The sequence below is a fragment of the Saccopteryx leptura genome, chromosome 5 (genome assembly GCF_036850995.1).
Source record: "Saccopteryx leptura isolate mSacLep1 chromosome 5, mSacLep1_pri_phased_curated, whole genome shotgun sequence".
NCBI lineage: Eukaryota > Metazoa > Chordata > Mammalia > Chiroptera > Emballonuridae > Saccopteryx > Saccopteryx leptura.
The window spans coordinates 135,994,316-136,021,946 of record NC_089507.1 but is presented as its reverse complement, the minus strand read 5'-3'; the positions used below and the strand labels follow the sequence as shown (position 1 = coordinate 136,021,946).

Genomic DNA, 27,631 nt, shown 5'->3' with positions numbered 1-27,631 from the left:
TATTTGGGAAGTTAGTGGACCCAATGATCAAAGCACCAGAACTGACTTAAACCAAAGGGCCTTTCGTATTACATAAAGAAACATGTTTTGAGAAGTGGGAAGCAGTTCAGTCTCTGGAGGAACCTCAGAGAAGGAATTGTGCTGCAATAGCTGTTTAAAATCTAATACCAAAATCCTGACCCAGAACCAATAGATGTTGTCAACTTATGAATTCTATTCTTCCTAATGCCAAGGTCAAGCAAACCAGACAAAAATGAGAAAACAACAATGATGTTTATTATTTCAACAAATATATATTGAGCACTTACTATATACTAGGCCTCATTCTAGGCCCAGGGGAAACAGAAGATAGAACAAAAGATAAAATTTTTTTGCTTTAGTGGAGTTCACATTCTACTGGGAAGAGATAGGCCAACAAACAAAAATTATCTAGTAAATATTTAACATGCTCACTGGTAGTAAATGGTATGGAACAATAACTTGCCTTTTCTATAAAGCTTATACATCTCATACAGTGTTCTAAGCACTTTTTATATGTGAACCTATCCTGTTCTCAAGACAACCTTATTATTATTATATTCCTATTTTATGCATGAGAATACAGAGGCTTCAAGAGGTTGATGTCATGTATCTTGGAAATAGAAGAGCCAAGATTCCCCCCGGGCGGGCGGTCTGGCTGGCATCCGTGCTCTAGTCATTGCTGTGTTGTCAGAGGAAGAGGGGCGAGAGAGGGAGAAAGAAATCCTTGGGCAAGTTGGGGTGGAGGGTGGTTTTAAATGGGACTTCATGGAAAGTCCCCACAAAGGTGACATCTGAGCAAAACCCTGGAAAGGGGTGAAGATGAGAGACAGAAGTCTACCTGAGCAAAGGTTACTCCATTGTAAAAACTCCAAGGCAGGTGTGAGAGAGGAGCAAGGAGGACAGAGGGGCTGGCCAAGGTGGAGCAGGGTGACCAACGGAGACCAGCAGGTGATGAGGCCCAGCTTCCTGGCCAGACTGCAGAAGGCTCCACAATGCTTAGAAGTGCTGTGGCGTTTGTCTAGTGAGACTGAGGGGAGGAGTGACTTGGTCTAAATCTTATATTGACATCATATTCTTGTTGCTGTGTTGGAAGAGACTAAGGAGTTTAGGGTAAAAACAGGGAAACCAGTGAGAGGACTGTTGAATTCTAACAACCAGGAATCCACCCATTGTCACTATGGTCACTAGGCAGTGGAGATAGGAGGCCTGCCCTCCCACCAAGAGTCATTCTGAAGTCATGTGAATGTGCCCCTGGGCTGAACAGACCCGCTGGGCTTCACTATTCACACAGCTCTGCAAACTCACTGGGGAAGATGGGAGTATCTTCTGGTCACCATTGAGGAAGTATGAGTTTCTATCATTGGCTGCCTTGTGCTCACAGATATTAATGACTACTATTCTTGTTGACTTGTGTATAAGCCTTTCTCACATACCTCATGTCACTTATTTTCCCCTAGGGTCATGACTCATTCTCTCTTTATTTGTTTCTTCCGAGGAAATGACTTTGAGCTCCATAACTTGGGCCCATACCTCTCTGTCTTCCAAGAGTTAACTTTATGAATGACTATTTCAGTGGTGGATTCAAATAATTTAACAACTGGTTCTCTGCCCTAATAACTGTTTTAAGTGTAAAACAACCAAATACCAAAAGGTCATTTAGTATTTTATGCATTACTTAAATAAGAACAATAAAAGAGGTACACAAAACTAGATTATGTTATAAAAAAGTGTGTTAAAATATTAATGAAATATATTAAATAATACCTGACAAAAAACAATAAAACTGTTATTTAAGCTATTTCCATACTTTGTAACACAAAGCTGAAACAAATGACAGCTTGTCACCTCCTGGTTTTTCAACACTTTTTCTCTTTATGTTACATGTTTGTTTACTGAAGTAACAAACACAAGGAATTAAAATGTAGTATTTCATCAAAGGTATAATGAGTTTTATGAAATGAATAAATAACTATTCCAAGCATAGTTCCATCAAAATTTTTTCACCGAGGGATGAATGAACATTACAACGGGCACTTAGAATACTCTGTTGTGCAGATGAATGTTAAAAAAGAGTAAGAAATGTATATTGTGATTTCCACATTGGGCAGCTACTCAGGCGCCCACCTTAGAGAGAACCCTGATTCCAAGAGCCAATTTAACAACTGGTCATTGAACTAACAAAAATTAGGGATCGGTTCTGCCGAACCAGTGCGAATCGCTGAATCCCAGCACTATTATTCTCCATTCACCAAACTCAGCTCTGCTGCTTCTCCTCTCTTCCCTCTTGGCTGCCCTATTTCTTGACCACCAGTACCCTGGTTCCGACTTTTAGATGTAACTCAATCCTCCTTTGTTTTTTGCTCTTAACCAAATACTTTAGAGTCCTATAAATTATACCTCTGAGACATCCTTTCTTTCCATACCCACAGCTGCCATCATCATTCTAATTTTCCTTCCTCAGGACAACTCCAGCAGCCCCCTAACTGATCACTTTGCCTCCAGATTTGCCCTTCACTCCAGACTTTAATGAGCTTCACATTGTCAAAGCAAGTTGTGATCTTGGCTTCAAAATCTTCAACTGTTCCTTGTTGCTTGGTGTCCCAGATACAAGCACCCCAGTTTTGTAGTTACCATGCCCTACAATGTGTCAAAACTGGGCTCTGCATCATTGTTCCCTTGTATAACCTGAACATAGCTAAACTCCAGCCAATCCTGTGCAATCTTTCTGTCACACCCTGAGCACCCCTGTCTCCTGCTTCTTGAGCCTCACCTGTCCTCTCCCAGCTCTCTCCAATATCCTCCTCAGAAAGGCTTTCTCAGTCCTCCAAACTGAAAGCATTTCCTCACTCTTCTAAAACGCCACATTTCTCTCAGGCACTTGTGATACAGATGTCTATTTGGTCTCATTATAGTACTATCGCCTGAAAAGCAGGAAGTGGAAGGCATTCTTAAATCTCTTCCAGAAGAGAGTACTCTGGGTGCTAGGGACCTAGGTGCTAGGTACTCATTTATTCGTTAATTTCTTTATTCCACAAATATTAAAAAACATTGTTCTAGGCACTAAGGCCACAAAAGTTACAAGACACCATCACCTCTTCAATCTGCTTGTTAGGTATCCAACACAACATGAAATGATTTACAAATTATGGGAGTGATAATCTGACCATCCTTAGCTAACAAGTATGTTTTGCACTACTTTCTACTACCGTCCTCATCAATCAAGGTAATTACTTGGCAATCTGGCTAGGCATTGTAAGGCGAAAGAGCTGTTCATGTCTTGTGTCAAATGGTGAAAAGGGAGTGGGAGGAAAAGGGTAAATTACCCTGCCTCCATCTGCGCCCGCTCAGTTCTAAATCCCCAGGAAACACGTGCTCAGGATGGCCTAGGAAGATGCTCTCTATTGCACGGAGAAGCAGCGACGGGGCCGGCTGAAGTCAGTGTGGAAGCAGGTCTGAAACTTTGGGTTGGTCTTTTATGTGTGAGAGAGAGTGCATGCACTCCTAATGGATTTAAAAGGTTACCTCACCTCTGCTGACTGTACACAAAGCAAGCAGAGCAGGGCTCTGAAGGTCTGACTGTGACATGCACCACACATTTTAAAGATGCCTCATGAAATGAAGAATACCACGGTCCGCTCAAGTTTAATTGCAATTCTCGTATCTTACCGACCTATAATGCAACAACGTCTAATAGGCTGAGATTTTAAAATGTGTTCTTACCAGAAGAGAGATTCAGAGAGGAGGCAGAGGAATAGTTTAAATGACCCTTAAAACTGAAAATGAACAAAATGTGTCTAGTGTAGCCAGTGCATTGGAGGGTCAGGAGCATGGAAAAGGCCTGCCTGGGCTGGGACCCCAACTCCATGTGCACTGGCTGCGTGACCTTGGACAAGTCACTGTAAATGGAGAAAAAGACAGTATGTACTTTAAAAGTGTTATTGTGAGTGTTAAATGAGTTAAAACTTTATAAGATGCTTAGAACAGTACCTGGCAATAACTAGCACCACATAAGTGTTTATTAAAGTAGAAAATATTTTTTATATTTTATCTTTTTATCTCCTTTTTAAGATAAGAAAAATAGGGCATGTTGGCCCACCAGTAACTTCGCCTAGTATGGGAACCCTTTATCAGTATCAGGAGGCAACCCCCAATTTCCAGCCATCTGCTAAGCAGCCAATATGATTTGTCAGAAAAGAAGAGAGGTAATTTTTGTCATATACAGTCAATTTTTTATACTTACTACTCTAGTAAATGGAAGAAAAACATTCAAAGAAGATAAAAAAATTCTCCTCAAATGATATTTGAATAAACCTAAAGAAATGCAAGCTCTGTCGGTAATGTAAGTCTCTGGATAGAGTGACATAAATGCTACTCCATTAATGAGTGTCACGTACAGTCCTGTGGGGAGAGAAACCCCCCCAGCTGGCTCTCTTTATGCTTTGTTTCCTCCTTTATGTGCAATTTCATCTTTCTGGGGCCTATATAAATCTCTCTGCCTGTACTATCTTCCCATTACGAGCAAGCAGCCATAATGACAGCCACCTGTTTTAATGACAGAGCCAGGATGTCATCATTTTCAGCAGAGTGTTGTTAATCTGAGTAACCTTTCCCTCCAGGAATGCCACCCACCCTTGTGCAGCTACAAACCATTTCCAGAGCACCTGTTCCCCCTCTTGTTTTAAAAGGTAAATTCCTCCCAAAGGGCCCCCCTGCTCATAACCCAATCCCCTGCTATGCTCTCTGTATAAATCCTGCACTTTCGGTTGCTAAGGTTTTCTCAATCAAACCAACAGGGGGAAAGGGGAAAGATGGAAACATATTGTTTGAGAATGTGCATTAACATACTGTAATAGCCCCATCAGAAATTTGTCAACATGGTTAACTGCCACCTTCCTGAGCTTCTCTCTTGGAACAGCTGCTGATGCTGCTGACAGTCGCTTGCTGTCACCAGCTCCTGGACATCCGGTGTGCAGCACCCACAGTTCTGCAGGGCTCAAAGCCAGAACCTGTATGAACACCATTTGCCACACAGATACACACAGAGGTTAGCCTGAGAGACATCCCTTGGCTTACTGGCACCACTGCATCAGCTGGGCATAGGTTTCACACTGTCAAAGCTGCTCTGGCGAGCCCAGCTATGTCCAAGCCTGGCCCTCAACTTGCCCAAGGCCCTCAAGGCTGTGGCCTCAGGTCTGGGGCTGGCTCCTCCTCCTAACAGCCAACTGACTGCAGGCAAGTCTCCTCACTTCTCTGGCAAAAGATTATTGTGAGCACAGATGAACCGATGAAAAGTGCCAGAGTTTGGTAGGGTGCAGTTTTGTAGCACATGTTATCTGCTTTCCTCTATCTATCCCCTGAACATTTAAGTCCCGAGCATCCTCCAAAGCCCAGGCCAAGTCCCACCTCATCCATGAAGCCTTTCCTGACTGACCAACTCTAACTGCTCTCTTCCTGGCCCCACTAGGAATTAGTTTGCCTCTTCCTCTCCTCTCATATGTGCTGCTGCATGCACATGATCCCATAGCTTACTGTACAAGTGCAGGTGGCAAAGTGCAAAGGGAGGAGGGAGAGGAGATGCTATCCGCTGTCGCCATCCACCACTCTCCTACCCTGTTCTTCCTGCCCCAGTGTCAGGCTCATGGACAGCATCCCCCGCTCCTGGGCCATCTCCTTATGGTTCCACTCTCCTCATAGGCTGAATGCCTATCAGACCTACTGACCACCAGTCTTATAGATTTATCCTGAATCCACATACATCTTTGCTTCCTTCCATCCTGTTTAAGTGGGAGCATTCCCTCTCCTGTTGTAGGCTACTCTGCCTGTGCTCTGCCTCCCAAACCTTCTTACCTTCTTGGGACTGTGGACTGCTCCCCTTTTCCTGACCTCTCTCCTGATTCTTTGTATGCATTTAAACATGTGTAAGTTTCTTTCATCTTTAAGAAACAGCCTACCTCAAAGTCCATTTTTCCCCACCAGCCACCACTGCTTCTTTCTTGTCCCCTTTGAAGCTGAGCTTCCGGAATAAATAATCTATACTTATTCACTTCCAACTTATGTCTAAGTCCATGCCAATTTGGCTACCTTCTTACCTCTCAGGTCAATAATTCTCCTGAACACACCTTTTCACTGTTCCTTAGTGCATGTAATTACTGATTTGCCAAAGAAGTCAACGGTATCAAATACTATTAAGAGACTAAACAATACACATGTCTATACATGGGATTGGATTTAGCTATACCTGGGTCACTGGTAACCTTTGTACACTTTTATTGGTCAGAGAAGGAATACAGCTCTCATTCTGCAGATCAGTTGCCTACACCCGATAAGGCAAAGTGTCTGAAGAGGTTTGAAGTCACACACCGAGATAGATCCAGTACTAAAACAAGAACCTTTAATTACCAGTTCAATATGTGCCCGCGACATGTTGGCTCTTGTTTTATAGCAAGTATAGACTAAGCTTTCCTTCTTTGTAGGCAGAACACTTCCCTCAAGGCATGGCCAGCCCACTTGCCAATGGTCAAGTTACAGAGCCAAACCATTCAGGAGCCATCTTGGGCGAGTGATAAACCATTCATTGAGAAGAGTGTTGTTTTATCCAGGGCTCTAGAGTCCTACTAGAGCATCCTACTCTTTCTAAATCCAGTCCTAGGTCAGTCTCCTGTTAACTCCCTATCATAATTTGCTCATTCTACTAAGAAGTGCACACTTCAGACTCTGCTCCTGCCATCTTATCTAAGTCCAAGAGCCACATTTCAAAGCTTAACCAACTCTTCCTTCAACCCCATGTGGGAGTTCTGCCTCTTGCAGGGAGTAAATTGAGAGTAACACCTGTCTCTTCACCCACATAAGCAGACATATGGGGCCTGCCTTGAACCTACCCTGGGCTTGAACACTGGTTCCTTCTTAGCCATGGTGGGACAATTTCCAATTACTAAAGAAATAATTACCACACTGTTCACGGCCCTATGATCTTTTTCTTCTTCACCATCAAGGTATTAATCCACATCACCACAAATAACTGGCGTTTGCCTTAGAACACAGCATTTAACTGGAGCAGAACAGCTCTCCATCAAATTGCAATTTGGAATTATATCTGATTAAGCAGCCTCTATAACGACACCCTCACAAATGATCCTCACACCTCCTACTCAAGTCCTGTATTATCATTATCATTTCTCTGAGTATGAGCTGGACCTTGTGACACATTTATAATAAAGAGAGCACACTAACAGTGACAAGATGTCACTTATGACATTCATTTTTAAAAAAAGATTGACTGCCATCTTGCTGGCCCTATCTTATTTTACTCTTGTTTGTTACAATAGAAGCCAGCTTTTCTGTGGAGAGGTTCACTGGGCGAGGAAGTAGGGGCATCCCCAGTACCCAGAAAACCAGGGACTGAAGTCCTCAATCCAACGGTCTGTGAGAAGTGACTCCTTCTAACAACCGTGTAAATGAACCTGAAAGTGGACCCTTCCCCAGTTGAGTTTCCGTATGAGATTGCAGCCCCAGGCTAACCCTGCAGTGCAGCTTTGTGAGAGACCTGAGGCACAAGCTCTCAGCAAAGCCACACCCAGATGGCTGCACCAGAGAGACTGAGATGACAAGTGTTGTCGCTTTAAGCTGCTAAGTTTTGGGAGTAATTTGTTACATAAAAACAGGGTAAAGAGTAGAAAAAAATGTAACTCAAGACAATTTTTCTTTCTGAGTCCTAAATTAAAATGAAAAAAAAAGAGAAATGCAAAGCTGAAATTCAAACATGGTGACAAGGTGGTGTTTGTGGTTTAACTTTTAACTTTTGATTTTCAAGGTTAACTAGTGAGAGGAAAATGACACTCATATCCTTCAATTCCCACCATCCCAACGAAACAAATGGAGGAGACAATTTGCTGTCGCTTGCTTGTTGTCACTTGCTTCTTTTATGTAGCTGTTTTGGGCAGCTGTAAAGTGAGTCTAACATCTAAGTACAATGTCAGCTTTAATGAATTCCCCAAATATCCTTTTTTTTCCTAGGGTACATTTACTTTATAACTACAACTATCACCAACAAAAAATTAAATCAATTATTCAGTATGAGGAAATTGTTAGGAGGAGCTAGCAGTCCTGCTAAAGAAAGCAAGTGTTTATGGATAAATGTCCACATCACTCTGTGACTGGCCATGGGGGGTCCAGGACAGAGACAGCATTAGGCTCTGGGGCACGAAAGCCTTCTGTATTCTGGGTCCACAGTGACCCTACCAGCACATTTCTCTACTCCTCCAGGAAAAAAGAAGTAATCATTGCCAAGCTCTTTCTACTCATGTCTCTGGCAAGGAATACGCATTTCTAACTTATTAACCCTTTGCTGATACCCTCAAACTCTGCAAGCTATTGCTGCTTTCTCTGGTGCCCCTTCTTCTTCTACTGGAATTTTGCTAGAACATCCCTTGGGCCCCAGAAAAGGGGACAAAAGACCACCCCGATGGTACATTATGAAGTTAACATACTTACTGGCTGATGGGAAACCAATGCTGGCTGTTCCAATTCCTTCTGAACCATACATGTTTCCTTTCCCTTTCTCTCTCCCTCCCTTCTTTCCTTCATTCACTGAATAAATACTAGCATCTGCTAGGTACCAGACATTGTAACAGGTGCTGACCATACAATGTGACTGCTCTGATAAGATAGATACTGTCAATACTCTTATTTTATGCCCTGAGTTTGCCATGAAGGCCGCCTGCAGACCCTTCCCTGGAAGTTTATGGATTACTGCCTCTTTGAGCCTTTCAGCGAGGGCTTTCTCCAACCCTAGGAGTGCCTGGCCTGAGCACAGGGAAAGAATATGACCAAGAACAAATGTGCCTGATGCAATGTCAACCAGTGAAGGATAGGGCATAACTGAAATTATTGTAGCTTGCTTGTCTCAGTGTAACAGAGTCCCAGGGGGCTTCCATCCCTGTTGCCCAGACAGTAACTCTCTCAGGAACATGTTTCCTGGCGGTTCTCCCTCCCTGCTCCACTTCCATACTCCTTTATGTCCTGGAACTCCAATTTTTGTCTCAGGGTCTGCTTTGGGGAAAACTCATGGAACTTACAAACTCATTGGGGAGATACAGAAAAGTAATTCCAAATTATCACAAAACTCCCATTTTTTTCCAAGTAAGAAAATAGTAAAATGAGATAATTCAAATCAAGAATCATCTAAACCTAGATTGCCTGGCATGTTTGTAATGGCATTTTATTTATTTTTTTATTTATAATTTTGATTTTTTTTTTACAGAGACAGAGAGAGAGTCAGAGAGAGGGACAGACAGGAATGGAGAGAGATGAGAAGCATCAATCATTAGTTTTTTGTTGCGACACCTTAGTTGTTCATTGATTGCTTTCTCATATGTGCCTTGACTGTGGGGCTGCAGCAGACCAAGTAACCCCTTGCTCGAGCCAGCGACCTTGGGTCCAAGCTGGTGAGCTTTGCTCAAACCAGATGAGCCCGTGCTCAAGCTGGTGACCTTGGGGTCTCGAACCTGGGTCTTCCACATCCCAGTCCAATGCTCTATCCACTGCACCACTGCCTGGTCAGGTTTATTTTTTATTTTTTAAAGACTTTATTTATTCCATTTTATTTTCAGAGAGAAGAGAGAGAGAGACAGAGAGAGACAGAGAGAGAAGTGGGAGGAGCAGGAAGCATCAACTCCCAAATATGCCTCGACCAGGCAAGCCCAGGTTTTCAAACCGGTGACCTCAGTGTTCCAGGTTGATGCTTTATCCCACTGCGCCACCACAGGTCAGGCTGCAATGGCATTTTAACATGTCCCTAAGAGTCACAAAAACCCATAAAGCATTTATTCAAATGAAACTAGAAAAATATAGAAAACACAGGCATATTCCCTGAAAGAATTATCATACAATGCCTTAAATATAATGCACTAGTATTTTTTATTCTCTAAATTTAAAGATAATTGTTTGGTATTTGGGTCTTTGAATTGGCTGTACTGTTCAGCTTTTTATTAAACCTAAATAACATTTCCTATTCTACAAAATAATATAATACCCCAAATCAAACAAATTCTACTTGGTAAAGTTTACTTGAATGCTATTTTTCATCAACATCACATGCCTATTAGAAAACAAAGAACAGCTGGCTTTTCATTAAAGTGATTATTTTTCATTACTGAATTCTGAATATTCAATGTTACCTACTCTCTTTCTATCTCTCTTGAGTCATTCCAAATTAGATTGCTATATTCAAGACACCCCAGTTTACGTTAGTAGAGGGGACAGGATGAGATAAATGGGAATAGAGGTGAAAGGAGGGAAGTAATATTGCTTCTAAACACTTTTTATTTTCATACAGAATAAATAAAACAAAGATAATTTTAACATTCATGCAGACCATGAATGTCAGTTTCCGTGAATCAGCTACATAACCTGTGAATTGACAGTTTTGAAGCTGATTCCTGCATATAAATATACATATATATTGCATACTGTCATACCACCAAGATGGATACTGTCTGTCTACAGTCACAGATGCAGAATGGGAAAATCTGGGAACTCAATTACTTGACATAAATATGACTTTATATATATATATATATTGGAAATATATATGAAACTTTCCAATAGCCAAACTTGGGTCTCTGCTTTAATGATACTGTAATTACCTATCATAGACTTAGAATTGAAAGTAAAATCTTGATAGCATATTCTAAACTTGTACAAACTCAATAACATAAATATTGTCTTTATGGAGTTCTTTTCAATCCACAGACTTCTAGAGCAGGTTTATAGTAACTCAGAGTTTGAAAAGAAATTACTCCTGCAGTGGCAGTTTCCAAAATGCTTTGTAGCATCTCCTCAAAAAGTAAATAGTGACAAGCAAGCCAGAGATGTAAGGTAGAATAACATAAATAAAAGGATCATATTCTTAAAGATATGGGTGTTGAGCTTGGAAAGTGACTGTTATGTCTTTCAAACAAGATATGGCTGGTAGTTCCATAGTCTGTTTCTTGCTCATAAGGTGGTTCTAAGACCAGAAATCTCAGAATTCACATGGGAGCTGTCAAAAGTGGAGAATTTTGGGTTATACCCATACCAATTGATCCAGAACATGCATTTCAATAAAATCCTCTGATGCCTTACATGCACACTGAGATTTGAGAAGCACTACTGCACATCATGATACGGTATACCTACCATCAACACCTGTTTCAGCACTTTGTTTTTATTTAGCAAGAACAAGGCTGTGGTGGAAATACTGGAAGTAAAGTTTTTGTCCCCTGGGGCAGGTGTGGGAGGGCAGCGAAGTTACCAGAGAAATTGCGGAGGTACACACAACCGGAGAGTAGTTAAAGGGTCGCTTCTATGGCCCCCAAATCAGCCCGAAAATAATTACTGGACTCCGCCCACAACAAGCAAATGTCAGCCTGTCCAGCAAGAGCAAATTGTGTTGTTATAAGGATTTGCTTTTGGCTCTCTGATGCTCAATTTGTTCATCTATAAAACAAGACAATACAAAATAAGTTTCATCTAGCTCTAAAGTACTGTTCAACATAAAAAAAAAAAATCCATGGGTATATTGGGGAAAAACATTCAGATAAGAATATCTGCACAATTCTCATGAAGATTACGTTGTATTCATGGACAACTTTTATATTTAAATGTAACTATTACTCTACTGAGAGTAACATATCCTCTTTTTAGGAAAAACATTTATTTATTTATTTAAAAAGTATTTTAAATTGTTATTTTTTTAATTGAGTGAGAGTAACCTTTGTTCCTTTTAAAAGTCTTATTGCTTCTTTCTACTTTAAAAATATCAGCTACAGTGCACTTGTGTGTCAGAGAAGGGAGAGGCTCCAACGATAATGGGAGAGAAAGAGAGTGAAACGTTTCAGAAATCTTTGCGGAATCGCTGGTTATGAGAATTCAAGGCAACCACTCTGACTTCATTCTGTTTTCCAGTTCTTAGCTCCTTCACAGGCTCTCATTTCCAATTCTAAAGTACAATTGTCCTTTACTCAAGCTAGGAACAGGAGGATAATATTTCCACCCTTACAAGCATCCCTGTGTGATTGTCTGAATGTCCAAGCACATCAACAGAATTTAAAGTCTACAACAGCTCAACAAGCCCTAAGCTAATACGCTATATAAGCTACTTTATGTCTTATTTCCCCTTAACTGTTACATGTAAAGTTGTTCCAAAGCATCCTCAAAATATCTCTGCTTTTTTTTATAGGTTATTTTATTTTATAATATTTAAGCAAAATTGGAACTTGCTCACAAAATGAAGAGTTAAAATGTTGCATTCAACTTAGGTTTCCATTTACTCTGGTATTAAAGGGAGACTCTTGCATCATGGAAGTTGAACCTGGACTTTCTCAACTGAACACTGTCAGCTGCCAGAGCTTCAGGCAAGAACCCAGAAGACATGAAACTTCTGACATGAGGAAATTAGCTAAGAAGTACCAGGCCAGGATGAGAAAGGCCACATGAGAGCAGGCAGCAAACACAATTCTGTTGCCAGCAGCACTGTGTTAACAGTGTTATGTACTGAATTTTCATAGTGAAAGTCAGAACAAGATACAATTGCGGTGGGCGTTTAAAAGAGAAGTAAGTCATCCCTTTTATATTCTCCTGAGAAATTGCCAGAATGAACTAGAAGCCATTTGAGTATTGCATTTATTTCTGCTTTAACATGATTTGTCCTCAAGGACTCTCAAATTTGAATCTTGCCTCATTTGGCAAAGGATGCCAACATGAAAGACTACTGCGAAACCCGCTTGTGTGGACAAAATGACTTCAACAAAACTTCCATGCAAACAACTTCCAAGGCGCTTTATTCCCAGACACACAACCTTCAGCTCCAAGTCCCAGTGCTCCTCACCCCCACCAGCAATGTTCATCTAAATTTCTGGCCTTTGTCTCCAATCCAGTATAAAACAACTCTCTTTCTAGTTCCACATTTCCCAACAAGCTCTTCCTGCAGACTGCCCTGATTTGTAGTGGTGTTACTATGACATTTCCAAATTGGAAACTTGATCATGTGGACTGTTTTCTCCTTCATTGCCTAAATTTTATTGATTTGTTTTTCCCACTATTTTCTATAATCGACTGGTGCTTTTTTCTTTCTGCAATGACCAGTCTACTTCATGTATTCACTATAATCATTGAGACTCTTTAGAAGAATGCTAATTTCTCCATAACTCATGAATTCATTTGGTGCATATTTGAGCACCTACTCTGTGCTGTAACCACTGCGCTAAGTGCTGAGAATAAAACGGTGAGCAAAATGGACTTGGACCTGGTCCTGAGGGAGTTTCTGGACTGGGAGCACTTCCCGTTGCAATACACTCTGCAGGACATCATCTGATTAACCTTGCCGGCACACTCTTTGAATCGTGTTCATTCTGCTCCAATGCCACTGTTGGCCTCCCCCCCCCCAAAAAAAAAAAAAAAAAAAGTGAACCAAAAGCAAAGGTACCATGTCATTTTAAAGCTTGCAAGCTGGCTTCCACCTGACTTCATTGATCTCGTATTTCATTATTCTTTCAACAAACCATCTGGTTGAAACCAGCTGGCTGAACCTCTATTTGAGGACTCTCCATATTCCTGGCTCTTTGCTTTGCTACTACTATTTTCCCCCAGAATATCTATATCCTCCAATGTGATATTTTTTTAACTGCCAGACAAAAAAAATGTTCTCTCTCTTGGGGACTTAAATATTTAGTCAATTTATTTGGTACTTAATGTACTCAATAAAATGTTTTCACCTAGTCATGAGACAGACACTGTGCTTGCACTGGGATACATGGAAAAACAAACTTTCTTTCACTATAAATCAGATTTCCACTTTTAAACTCTTTTGGTTCTTAAACACAGGGGTCACTGTACCTTGTATCCTCTGCATGTTTCCTTGTTCATATGGGTTCTCAGAGTGCAACTAGTAACAATGATGTTGTTAATATCTGCAAATTCTTTAATGGTTCATTGTTTATTATGTCCATAAGCATCTTCATTATTTATTAAATATTTATATAAGTTGTGAGCTAGTCAGAGAAACCTATTTCACCAAAAGTATAATTTGAGAATGATTTCCCCTCACTTTGGAACAAGAGCTTCATGCACTAGAATGAATTGTAAGCTGCCAGGTGGCATGTTTATAGACTCCAGCCTGAGACCCACAGGTCTGAACCTGGTGAGGGAAGGTCTCATATGCTGTAATGTGGTGGTAAACAGAATTTCCACTTAGTCATTGAATAACTATGTTCCCGTTCTGGATTTCTCTTTATAATCCTTTATGTAGCTCGGCATTACTCCTTAAAGTTATATCCAGTAGCGGGTTAGCAGTGAATGAGGATGAACCAATACCAGTAGAGGGTTAAGGATGAATAGTCAGGCTAAATGGTGAATTTATTTTCTCTGCTGGCTTGTGTCACTGCCTCAGTTTGGTTTTATATAGTGTTATGTGAGTTTAATGTTGCTTATTTGAAAAATGAAAACAACATAGGATGCTTGAGTGGTTTGGGCTGCAAAGAAAATCTGTATTTCTTCCAGGAATATGGAAAAGGAAAATACATAATAGAAACATTTACAAAACCTAATCTGAAAAGAAAGGTTTACAAGGTTTAAAATTAAGTATGTTTGAATGAGAATGAATTTTATTAATTTATATGCTCTTGGTAGCTTGACAATTCCAAACATCAATGGAGGCAAACGTTTAAGACGATATAAAAAAACAAACCAACCCTGAACAGGGAGAGAAGCTCTCCCACCTGGTGTTCTGTCAAAGCTCAGTGGACAGCAAAATAGGAAACCCTTCAGGGAGGCTAGAGAAGCTTTTATGCAACAAAGTGGTTAAGTAAATATAAAATAGCTGTATTTAACATATAATTTTAACTTGGCAGTGCCCCTTTAAATACAAAAGAAAATGAATCATAGGAAGTTATGCCACAAAATTATTTATCCAAGAGGCTGTAATGGCTCTCAGGACACTGCAGCCAGGAAGTCTCTTGTTTTCTGCCCTTGGCTCTGCTTTCTGTGGGCTGCATGTGCGCTCGCATGCATGAGTGCATGTGTTCCTTTCCATCTTCTCAAGATGTGAAGCTTTTGAATAGCCAATAAGGAGTTCTAATTGTGAAATTATATCTCCCACCGAAATCATCTTTTACCCTCTTGCTTTAGAAGCTCTGAAGATATGGATGCTTCCACAAACAGAATGAATAAAGCCCTAATTCTCTATGGTGGCAAATTCAGGAAGTGGCAGGTTTTATTTTAAATGAGTTCAACTGTTACACAAAGGATCTCAAACACAAATAATGAAATCCTCAAATTGGCAAAAATGTATCTTTAAGAATCTTTATTTTGATCGTTTATTTCAGGTAACACTTGTGAATAATATGGTATAGCTTTGCATTACTGAGCAGATAAGGAAAATCAAAAAGAAAAAAATTAGGACAGGCCTTTATTAAATTTTAAAGTATGCCTTTGCTATGTTCTTATAAAAAACCAAACAGGGTATCAAAATCTCCAGAGATCACCAGTATAATTTCTTTATCATGTTCCATTTAAAATTTAATTATGCAGTCTACAACAAGAAGAATCTGAGCAGTTTAAATAGGTCATGCAGTGAGTAACTTAACAATATTCTAAAGTTTTTCTTGTAAAGATTGGTCCTTTGATACTGTAGTCTGTTACATATCAGAACACTATATTATAAAACAAGTATAATTTAATTCAGTCACTATGGACTCATATACATCTATAAAGAATGAAATATTTTGATTTAGGTAATTTGGAGAATTAGTGAAAACCATGTTCCTGATAGAGCTGAATATGATAGATGGGGAGTATTTGCTTATATATTTCTTTTGGTAATTGTTATTTTCATGTATTATAGCAAGGTCAAGGGAATTTTATATTCAATGTTTGGGTATTTTGTTTTAAATCAATAATCAGTCATAGAAAAGCAAAAATCTAGCCACTGAATAATTAATATCTGAACTAGAGGTTTATATAGCCTATGGCATGACATTCCTTCATTCCCTACCTCAAATTTCCTTATAATAAAATAACAAAGTAAGCATTGTTTTGAGTTTATATGTATCATTTAATTTCATTCTCAGTACCATTGGTTCTGTATTAACCCCCCCCCCTTTATTGTATAAATGGAGAAAATGAGGCACAGAGAGGTTAAGAAACTGACCAAGGTCACAGAATTAGTAAGTGGTCAACCCGGGATGTGAACCCATGCTGGCGTTTGGCTTCAGGGCACTTGTGCTGAACCACTTCACTTGGCTACTTCTTATAGTGCAATAAGGTGTCTTCTCTTGAATATGGACACTACCCAAGTGTTGATAAAAATAATTAACATAAAGCTATCTTTGAATGAGTAACTATAATAGCTCCCATGGATTAATTTGCTTGTTTGCCATGCTCTGAGCTAAATATTTAAGATGTATATCTTTTCATTGTGACACTATAAGATGGATATCACAATTTCCCCAAATTTACAAGTGAAACATGGTGACAGAGATATTAATTAACTGGTTCAAGGTCAAATGACTAAGAAATGGCAGACACTATATTCAAGTGTCTGAGCCAAAAGCCCAATGTCTTAATCTTAATGCTAATATACACTCAATAATAATGACTCTAAACAGCTTGGTAACAAAGTTAGGTTAATAACTTTCAGCCAATAAGATGAATTTTTCTGGGTACCAAGTATATAAAGCAGTGACAGAATGAGAAAGGTGATAGAAGACAGAAATTATCTGGTCTACCATTGGTTCTTTGAAGTTTCTTCAAAGCTCCCTCCCTCCATTCCTGTTATGAACTGAATGTTTGTGTGCACCCCTCCTCCCAAATTCATATGTTGAAGACCTAACCCCCAATGTAATGGAATTAGCTGCAGCCCTTTAGGGTAATTAGGTTTATATAAGGTCATGAGAAGGGTGTCCTCAAGATAGAATTAGAGTCCTTATAAGAAGAGAACACATAGTTTGATTGATGACTTTTCAAAGATCACTTGAGCTGCTATTGGAAACTGCACTGCAACAGAGGAGATGAGAAACCAGTTGAGGGGCCATTTTAATAAGTGCAGATGGGGCTTTATGATGGTGTAGAGAGAGATAGGGAAATGGACAAATTAGAGATAAATTTTGGAGGTTGAGCTGATAGGTTTTGCTGATGTAAGGTTTGCTAAGTGTGAGAAAAAAAAGCAATATAAATAAATCAAGATTTCTTATTTGAGCATTTGGGTGTATGGTGGCAAAGTTGGTATGGGTAGGATTCAAAAGTTCTTTTTTGATCACATCAAGTTTATGATTTTATATGTAAGTATTAATTTTAAATTGACAACTGGGTATTCTGATTTAAAACTCAGGGAAGAAGTTAAGGCTGGAAATATAAAAATGGGAACTACCCACTTCAAGATGATCTTTAAAATTACAAAACTAAGTAAAATCCCTCTCCACATCCTCTCTAAAGTGAAGAGAGAAATGGGCAAGGGAAACCTGGATGCCTTAACATGTAGTGTCAAGTAGAAGAGAAAAAATAGGCAGGATGACAGGGAGAGAACAGCCAGTGAGAGAAGAAGGATACGGGGAGAGTTTGGTGTCTTAGAAACTAAGGAGGCATTTTATGGAGAATGAAGAAGTCTCTATCTTGAATGAGAAGCCAAATAAGAGAATAGATAAACAGCATTTGATTTTAGCTAGATGGAGGCTGCTGTTGATCTTAACCAGGCTTGTTTAGTACAACCAGAGAATCAGAAGCCTGTCTGGAATAGGGTGAGAAGAAAAAGAAAAAAGAGCCTTGTGGCAGATATCATTCCGTAAGTATGTACAGCCTTTTTTTCCTTATCTCAACTCCTACTTTTTTCTTTGAAAGCAGAATATACCTCTTGATACCAGAAACCCAATTTTCCTTCTATGAGAGCTTGAACATGGGCAAGAAACTATTCCTTAAAATAGAGATACATGAGAAGAAATGCCATTCTTTACTAGATGTTGTCAGGTCTCTATGTGATGGTTGGAGCTGCTGCAAGCATATTGTGAGTATGAAGCACACCATATCTAATCATGCTGAGAATGGCAAAAGAGAAAAAGGGAATGTGCCAGGGTGCTGAATTAACTTTGGGTCTTCTCCAACCTCTTGAACTATACCTACAAACTCAATCTTCACTTTTCTGGCCTGATATAGCTATAGTGCCTTTTAGAGGAATCTAAATATATATAAAGCAAGGTTAATGGAAGAACTAATTCAGTTACTGACCAGGAGTGGAGGATGCATTGTATAAAGTTAGGAGGTGGAGGTCCAGGCAGGGGAGTAGAGATATACAACTTACCAACTGTGGCTGTGGCCTCAGAGTCAGTATACAATACGATGCTTGGGTGCTGGAAGCAGGAAATTGGATAGTGTAAGGTTTAGAACCCAATCACTTAGGCAAGAAGGCTTGTTTTTTTTCATTGCTAGCTGAGTAGTAAATCTGAGAGAGACAGGCTCTGAGGATGATAAGGTCTCTGAGTATTATGAGGTTCTATTTGGAGAAATTCAAGCCTTTTTTTCTTTCCACAGATCCATTCTGTTGATTTGCTCAGATTACCCTTCTTAAGAGACAGCTTAGAACATTCTCTGGATGAACAGCATCCAAGGGAATACTAGCTCCTCAGATTGGTGTCTAAACCCTTCACATAAACCAATCATCTTCCAAGTTCTTCTTCTTGCCTCTGCACTCCATCCAACAAGATGGCACCACTTCCTGTTGCCTACACACATTCCTGCACACCTTCTACAGGTGTCAATGATGACATTCTCTCTGTGTGGAGTGCACAGCCCCCTCCACTACCACATACTTAAACCTGACCCATTTGCTCAAGTCCTGCTCATAAAGTTGATTCATGATGCTATCCTTGTTTCCTCCAATCTGAAATGATCCACCTCATTGCTGAAACCCCTTAGTGACTTTAGTTTAACTTATATGTCTTTCTACCTTTTAAAAGCCATTATGTACTTTTCACCTAGCACTATGCTTGTCTGTATCTGCTACACTGGACCAAACTACGTAGGTGAAAAGATGATGTTCTGTTTGTTTTCTACATCAGACCCTACAATCATCCCTGGCATATAGCTAGTGCTCGATGCATCTTTGTTGAATTAATGAGTCAATGATAAATTTTGTAAATATTGAACTAGACGTGGGATCCATGAAAGTTGAAGGAATTGTTTTTTTATTAGGGATTATAAGAAGACAGAAAAAGTTCATCAGTTCTAAATTACTTAGTAAGAGGTTGGCCTGGAACTACTAAAGGTTGTACTTTTATTTTATTGTTTCTGATTCCCTCTACCCATATCCTTGCAACCACTTTTCTACTCTCTGTTTCTATAAGTTTGACTTTTTTTTTAGGTTCCACATATAAGTGATACCATGCAGTATTTGTCTTTTTTGTCGGGGTTATTTCACTTAGCATAATGCCTTCAAGCTCCCTCCATGTTATCACAATGGCAGAATTCTTTCTTCCTCATGACTGAATAAAACTCCATTTTATATATATATATGTAACATCTTCTTTATTCATTCATCCACTGCTAGTTAGGTTGTTTCTATATTTTGGTATTGTGAATAATGCTGCCATAAACATAGAAGTGCAGCTATCTCTTCCATATCCTGTTTTTATTTTCTTTGGATAAATACCCAGAAGTGGTAACCCTGGAGCCTATAGTAGTTCTATTTTTAATTTTTTGAGGACCCTTCATACTGTTTCCATAGTGGCTACACTGATTCACATTCCTGTCAACAGTGCACAAGGATTCCCTTATCTCCACGTCCTTGTGATAGTCATTTTGACAGGTGCGAAGTGGTATCTTATGTGATTTTGGCTTGCATTTCCCCGATAATTTCAGGTCTTCTTCCCACTTTTTAATTAGACTGTTTGCTTTTTTGCTCTCGAGTTGTATGAGTTCTTTATACATTTTAAATATTAATCCTTTATTAATATATGACTTGCAGATATTTTGTCCATTCATTAGGTTCCCTTCTCTATTTGTTAATGGTCTTTACTTTGCAGGAGCTTTTTAAAAAGCTCCATGTAGTCCCACTTGTTTATTGTTGTTTTTGTTGCCTTTGGTTTTGCTTTTGTTGCCTTTGGTTACCAGCACTTTTAGCTTCTAATTTCTGAAGGTCTTTCAGAAGTTAGCTTTTCGTATTGAGGACAATGAGATTATGTTAGCTACTAAAGCCCTCCACAGGAGACGGAATGTCTCACAGCCTCCAGAGTCCCGAGTGAGCGGCCAGCTCAATGGGCAGAGCTTGCTTTGATTTCCTCTGCCTACACCTTTTCCCTTCGCTGCTAACTGACCGGTTACACTCATGACTGAGAAATGTTCTCAGTCAGAAAGTTTACTCTTTTTTTTTTTTTTTTGTATTTTTCTGAAGCTGGAAACAGGGAGAGACAGTCAGACAGACTCCCGCATGCGCCCGACTGAGATCCGCCCGACTGGGATCCACCCAGCACGCCCACCAGGGGGCGACGCTCTGCCCACCAGGGGGCGATGCTCTGCCCCTCCGGGGCATCGCTCTGTTGCGACCAGAGCCACTCTAGCGCCTGGGGCAGAGGCCATCTTTGCTCCAATGGAGCCTTGGCTGCGGGAGGGGAAGACAGAGACAGAGAGGAAGGAGAGGGGGAGGGGTGGAGAAGCAGATGGGCGCTTCTCCTATGTGCCCTGGCCGGGAATCGAACCTGGGACTTCTGCACGCCAGGCCCACGCTTTACCACTGAGTCAATCGGCCAGGGCCAGAAAGTTCACTCTTGCCCTTTCACTACATGGAATCTGTTCTATTCAAATTTTGGATAGCAAATTTTGATAATTTATGACAAAAATTGCTTATGTGAAACTGCAATGCAGTTAATGACTTTTATCTCTGTTAGTCACAGAAAGCAAGCAGTTCTTATCTTTTTGGTAGAGCATCTTAAATAATAATCTTATGGTGAATAGTGTGGTATTCTAGAAATTGGCGATTCCATTTCTTATACTGAATGCTTATGTTCCCTCACCTTGCAAAAAAGACATAGGAAAAGATATCAAGTATTGGATTAAAATGCAACAAAAGGCCCTGGACGGTTGGTTCAGTGGTAGAGTGTCGGCCTGGCGTGAAGGAGTCCCGGGTTTGATTCCCGGCTACGGCATATAGGAGAAGCGCCCATCTGCTTCTCCATCCTTCCCCTTCTCCTTCCTCTCTCTCTCTCTCTTCCTCTCCTGCAGCCAAGGCTCCACTGGAGCAAAGTTGGCCTGGGTACTGAGGATGGCTCTGTGGCTTCTGCCTCAGGCGCTAGAGTGGCTCTGGTTGCGACAGAGCGACACCGCCCGATGGGCAGAGCATCACCCCCTGGTGGGCATGCCGGGGTGGATCCCGGTCTGGCACATGTGGGAGTCTGTCTGACTGCCTCCCTGTTTCCAACTTCAGAAAAATACAAAATAAAAATAAAAATAAAATGCAACAAGAGTTATTTTTTCTTCCATAACTTTAATCTCTGGCCCCTGCCTCCACTATTGTATGCTAAAATCTAGTAAAAGACAATATCTGATTTATATACTTAATTATTTTAAGCTTCGTTTACTGATACTTCATGTTCTTCAAGGATTACCCTGACTTTTTGGTGTAGTGCTTTAAGAACCAGCTTGTGAATCTCTGCAGTAGTACTTAAACTACTTCTATTAAGGTATATTAAGCCACTTTATTTTCCATACTGTTTAGTTTACATTGAGAAACAGTGGCCTATGTTAATAAGGAATTAAAATGATCTCTCTTTTTCAAAAACAGCCACTAATATTGCATAATTACACTAAAACTTCTGTTAATATAAACCTTGTTTATACCTTGACTCTGCTATCCAAAATAAAGTTGTAACTCTGGATAGGCATCACTTACATTAAAAACTCAGCTCATATGCGGGCTAATCTGGCTTGATCACAGGATTGTCGGCCCAAGTGTGGGATCATAGACATGACCCCATGGTTGCTGGCTTAAGCCCAATAATTGCTGGCTTGAAGCCAAAGGCTACTGGCTTGAGCAAGAGGTCAGTGGCTTAGCTGAAGCCTCTTAGTCAAGGCACATCTAAGAAGAAATCAGTGAACAACTAAAAGTACAACTACGAGTTTATGCTTCTCATCTCTCTTGCTTCCTGTATCTGTCTCTTTCTTTATCTCTTCTAAAACAAAACAAAACAACACAGCATAAAAATACCCAGCTCATAATAACTAATTTAGTGCCTCCATTTCATTTGAACAATTGGGATTTTACCATTATTTTATTAAAATACATCTATGTGAACTAAATACTGCTCACCATTAAAATAAAACCTCTTGAAAGATATGCTTGTAATGGGAGAAAAACCCCAATAATTATTCAGATTGCTAAATTGTTCTTTGCTACAGCAAAAACAGAAGAAAGGAGTTATAGTAAGATTGAAAATGGTCATTTCTCCAGTTCAAGAAATGGAACAATACATCTCATTTCCACAACATTTCTAGATAAAGAGGACAGCATGAATAGTATCTGGAGCCAGTCTAAATATTTATTTTAATCCCAACAAGATCATTGGTTTTAATATTTATCATATAATTACAATGCTTTGTGCATGTTGCACATATAATCTAATATTTTTGCAGTGACACTATATTACTGTGTTTTAATTTCAGCAATGGCAAGAATTCAGAAGCACTTTAGGTTATCATTAGTAATGAAAAACCAACCTGCTGCCTGTTCAAGCACTTTGCGCACACATCTCATTTCAACTTCAAAGCGTTTTTAACCACCAGTACACGACCCACTGCTACATGATTTGGACACTTCCACAGAATATTATCAACCAGTGGCCAGCTAATATAAATTAATGTCATGGAAGGCAATTAAAGTCGAAATACTCTACCCTTGTGCAATATTTGTAAATGGCTTTTTGGAAAATTTCAAGACAAAGCCAATGAAAACCAAACCATAAAACTGTTATAAAATGCCATTGTCTTTCTTCCCAGCTACCTATCACTAGTTAGCAGTTGCCTGAATTGCAATTTTCTGGTTTTCCTAGAAGTCACAGCATAAACATACTTTTATGACTCAAAGGATAAAAACTTCAGTGTCATGTTTCACTAACCATTAGCTGACAAGCAAACAAAATAACTACAGGTGTCTTATTGTAAATAGCACCCAGGTTCCAGGGCTCACTTGCACTTTCCTAGTGACAGGCTGAAGAGATTTGGAATAAAAGAGGCTGAAAGATGAATAACTGAATGGAATTTTACAAGAGTGTACAAACAAACACATGGTAGCCAAAGAAATATTCTGAATACCAAGACATGTATACATCATCAAATGATTATATTATTTCATGTTACTGTGAGAGAGGGTTATAACTGGCAATGGATATATTCTAAACTATATGTGGAGAAAGTCAAAATACCTGAGGCTCCATTAGAAGCTAACTGAGAAATAACTGATATATTTCTCACACCCTATTGCCACGCCATTACCATGACTGAGAACTGAAGTTTGAATGGGATTATTGTCATATTTATTTTCAACATGACACAATATTAGAATAACAAAAATTTATTTAAAAAAATAAGTAAGCTTGTTACTAAAATATCTCCCACTAAACTCAAGAAGAAAAAGAACTCTCCCTGAAGTAATAAACTAGTTACAACAGAAGATCATTCACCATGAATACAGGAAATGCCACCTGGTTTCACAATAATAAGCATTGCTACTTAATAGAATTCAGGGTGCACACTAGAATATTCCAGACATCTGAGTAATTTTTATCTGCAGGATACAGCTCTGTGTGGGTCTCATTTGAGGGTGGTCTGCTCCTTAGTCATTTAAAAAGAAATTGAAAGTCATTCTTTATTACATTGTTTGGGAATTAATTTATTCACCACAAACATGGTCAGATACACAACTTTGTTTCTCTCTGAATATGATGGGATGCTTAAGCTGTCAGAGTGGACCTTCTCCAGAGTGAAAGCACAATGACAAACTAACAGAGAGGATACATATACCGGAAAGCACATCTGCCTTAACCCTGTAAACTAGCATATACTTGAAATGTTTCTTTGGGATGTTATCCAAAAAATTAAGACATGGAGTAATTTAAATATTTGGATCACAGTAAACCATTTTTTGGCAATATTAATCATGATCCTATAAACAAAGATTTTCTTTACATAAAAAAGCAACCAAATGTGCTTATCTCCTATAACAGATGGTGATGATATGTACTATTCCTATTTCCTAGTGCTGTTCATTATCATAGTCTGTTTGCATGTCTTTGTCTTGTTCTTAAGATTTTCTTGATTTCCATTTCCAACAGTTCCCAATACCCAATGCCCTACACATTTGTTCATGAGTGGGAGTAGAGCACCTTCAAAGACTAAGGCATGATGCTAGGTGCTGTACACAATGCCCAGCAAAGTATCTCTTAAAGTACTTCCCTTGTCTTTCTTTATTTCTTTTACTAAGTAGTGGTAATCATTCTTGATGGCTAGTTCTCTATAATTTGGATCCTGTTAATCATATCTTATTTCATAAAATGACAAAATATCAAAAATATATAAAGTGCAATGATCAATTTATAGATTGATTTTCTTTCCTGGTGATATAGTATTACCAAGTATTTATTTCTATAATGATAAGAAATATCAACATATCTATATTGTTATCAAAATTATGTTGTAAGTTCTTTAGGGGAAGCTCAGGATTCTTTCATAAATCTATACCTTCTTGAATACAGTAATAATAATAGATATACTGAAGAAAAACAAAAGAATTCCATGCATCTTTATATTGCCAACTTCTATGAATGTAACAAAAGAAACAAAATGTTGATGAATTCTGTGAAGAATATAGCTCATCTATACATCCCCAGATACAGGATAGAAATTTCAAAGGAATGAGAATTTCTCTAAGTTGTATGTAGACAGCACTCTCATCACTTCTTATTTGTATAACTTTTATGTGATTCATACACAGTTTTTGCCATTTACATAGTAAAACAGGAGGTCTTAAAATCTGATGTAAGGAAGAGAAAATAAAGTCCTTTCTAAGAGCATACAGCATTTCTTACTGGGTATATCAGAAATCATGCATAGAAAAAGCAAAGCACATCTGCTTACCTAGGTAGACTTCCAGCTAACTCTGTGGTCGTCTCTCTGGAGGGGAAAAAGATGATGAGTATTTTGTTAGTTCTAAAAACGTGTTTAAGAAAAACCATAATATAATGTGCCAAGGCATAACAGTATCATATATGTGCAAAAGGTACCGTATATGTAGCTGTTCAGAAATTTAACATTGGCTAATCACATTTCTGATTAACTCCCATAAACATTTCTATGTGTATAAAATTTTTAAAGGAAATTTTATACACATGCAAAATGTCTGCCTATGCTTCTTGGTGGTAGAACTTAACTGAGTTTAAAATGTTAAAATTTAAAAATATACAACATACAAAAGGAAAATAAGAGGGAAAATATTCCTACACCACCGTTTCTAGTTAAACAAAGCATCTGTCTTCTCTTTCCAAGAATCAGGAACAAGTTCTTTTGAGAATGTGTCTTCGTGCTGATGCTCTGTCACCTGAAGTTTATAAAGAAACATGGACGGCACAAAATCCAGTTCTCCCAGTAGCAAATTACTGTCTTTTACTTCTTTGTTACAATGTCCTGAGTTGGGATTACTGAAGGCCAAGATCAATAATCTAGATCTAGATACTACATGGAGATCTAAATCTTGATTTGGAAGTATTTGACAAAATGTTCAGTGTCTGAATATTACCAGTAAAGGTCATTCTGATGTCCTCCCTAAACATCCTTATCAACTGCTTCCAATTCTCTGTTGTCAGTCCCACCAGATATCCTCAAAACTAATAGACAGAAAAGAAAAATGACTAATGAATTTAAATCACTTTTTTTTTTGCCTCCTCTCTTGTGGTGGATTGTTGCCAGATTCTACTTCCTGCCCAGCCCCAGCATAGACTATTTGCTCTGAAAAAGGAGTTCATCACATGTCCTTTTGAATTAATACCATTTTGACTTCTTTCCTTTTTTTTTTAATATTTACTTATTGACTTTTAGTGAGAGAGGAAGGGAAAGAGAGACATGAACATCAATCTGTTTCCGTATGTGTCTTGACTGGGCATCAAACCAGCAACTTCTGTGGTTTGGAACAATACTCTAACCAACCGAGCTACCTGGAAAGGGCTCATATTGACTTCTTACATACTGTTTATCATCTGTGTGTGTGTGTGTGTGTGTGTGAGAGAGAGAGAGAGAGAGAGAGAGATAGAGAGAGAGGCCACACATGGAGTTGTTTCCTATGGTGCTTGAAGATATCTTAAAAGTGCAATTGAAATTGAGTTGTATTTTTGAAACTTTTAAGTTGTCTTTGAATAGAGGGTGCTACTTTGAACATTATATAAATACAGAAGAAATGAAAGAAAGTGCTATCATCTCGGTCTAAGGGCAATATTTAATGGATACACCTAGACATTATAAAAGAGACAGAGGGAAGGAGAGAGAGTGGCAGAGAGAGAAAGAGAAAGATTTGGAAGGAGAGTAGAGAAGAGAAGAAAGACGATAGTTAGGTTGTATATTCCTAACTTCCTAGGCCTTCTGGAAAAATAAAGACCCAAAATAAAATTGACATTTACTCTTCTTATAAAAACCTTCTTAGAAGAAAATAATAATGAAAGGACTTCTAAAAGTCATTTTTTGTGGAGAATAAAATGTGCAAGGAGCAATACTATGTATCATTTGTACAGTCATGCAGAGTTACAAGTTTAGAGAGGAAATTTGCTCTGTTCCAGGAATTAAGGCTTTGTCACTGGGCAGCTGAGAGTGAGCACTACGTTCATTTTCCTTGGACAGGGCTCTTTAAATGTTATTTGCAATTAAAATGTTTATATTACTTTTCAATATCCAAATATAATTTTGAATTTTATAGTAATCCATGTTTATTGTAGAAAATTTGGAAAATACAGAAAGACCTCCTAAAGAAAATAAATATAACCTATCGTTATATAAGCTAGAATTTAAAAGTATTTCTAAGTGTTTATTTCTATATACTTATGCCTATATGTATTTTTATATCACACCATGTAAAGTTCTGAATTCTTTCTTCCTGTAACAATAAAATAAAAATGATCTCTGATGGTTGTATTGTAAAAAAAAAAAAAGTATAATTCTTTGGAATAGCAGTGCAGCTATTTTCTTGGGTCATCTGACCTTTTAAAAATCTCATTAAAAATATAAATACCTAACCTAGAAAAAAATAACAATATATCTATACATACACAAACAAAATGTGGTGTGTAAATGTTGATGGTTTATTGACCTTCCAAAGTGAATATGTCCACCCTGCATTAGGAATCTCAGCTTTAAACTCATACTGTCTTTATTTATTTTATCAGTTCAAATAAAAGACTTTCAACTCCATGAACCATACCAGGCCTCCAAGCCTCCAGAGCTTTCTGCTTGTTTGTGATAGTACTGGGATACTATAGGGACATGCTAATTCCCATAGACCATCCTGCCTTAAATACGTGAGTGATTCTAAGTTCATCTCCTATAGAAACATTTTCTT

At 38.8% G+C, this 27,631-nt stretch overlaps 1 protein-coding gene across 1 annotated transcript in view; it reads right to left on the bottom strand.

Annotated features, from left to right (window-relative positions):
* CELF2 (CUGBP Elav-like family member 2) overlaps positions 1-27,631 on the bottom strand; it is a 704,551-nt gene that overhangs the window by 431,788 nt on the left and 245,132 nt on the right. The window contains exon 2 of the mRNA XM_066384983.1: positions 25,168-25,203. The gene's annotated coding sequence lies outside the window, so the exon portion shown is untranslated. The remainder of the gene's footprint in view (positions 1-25,167; positions 25,204-27,631) is intronic.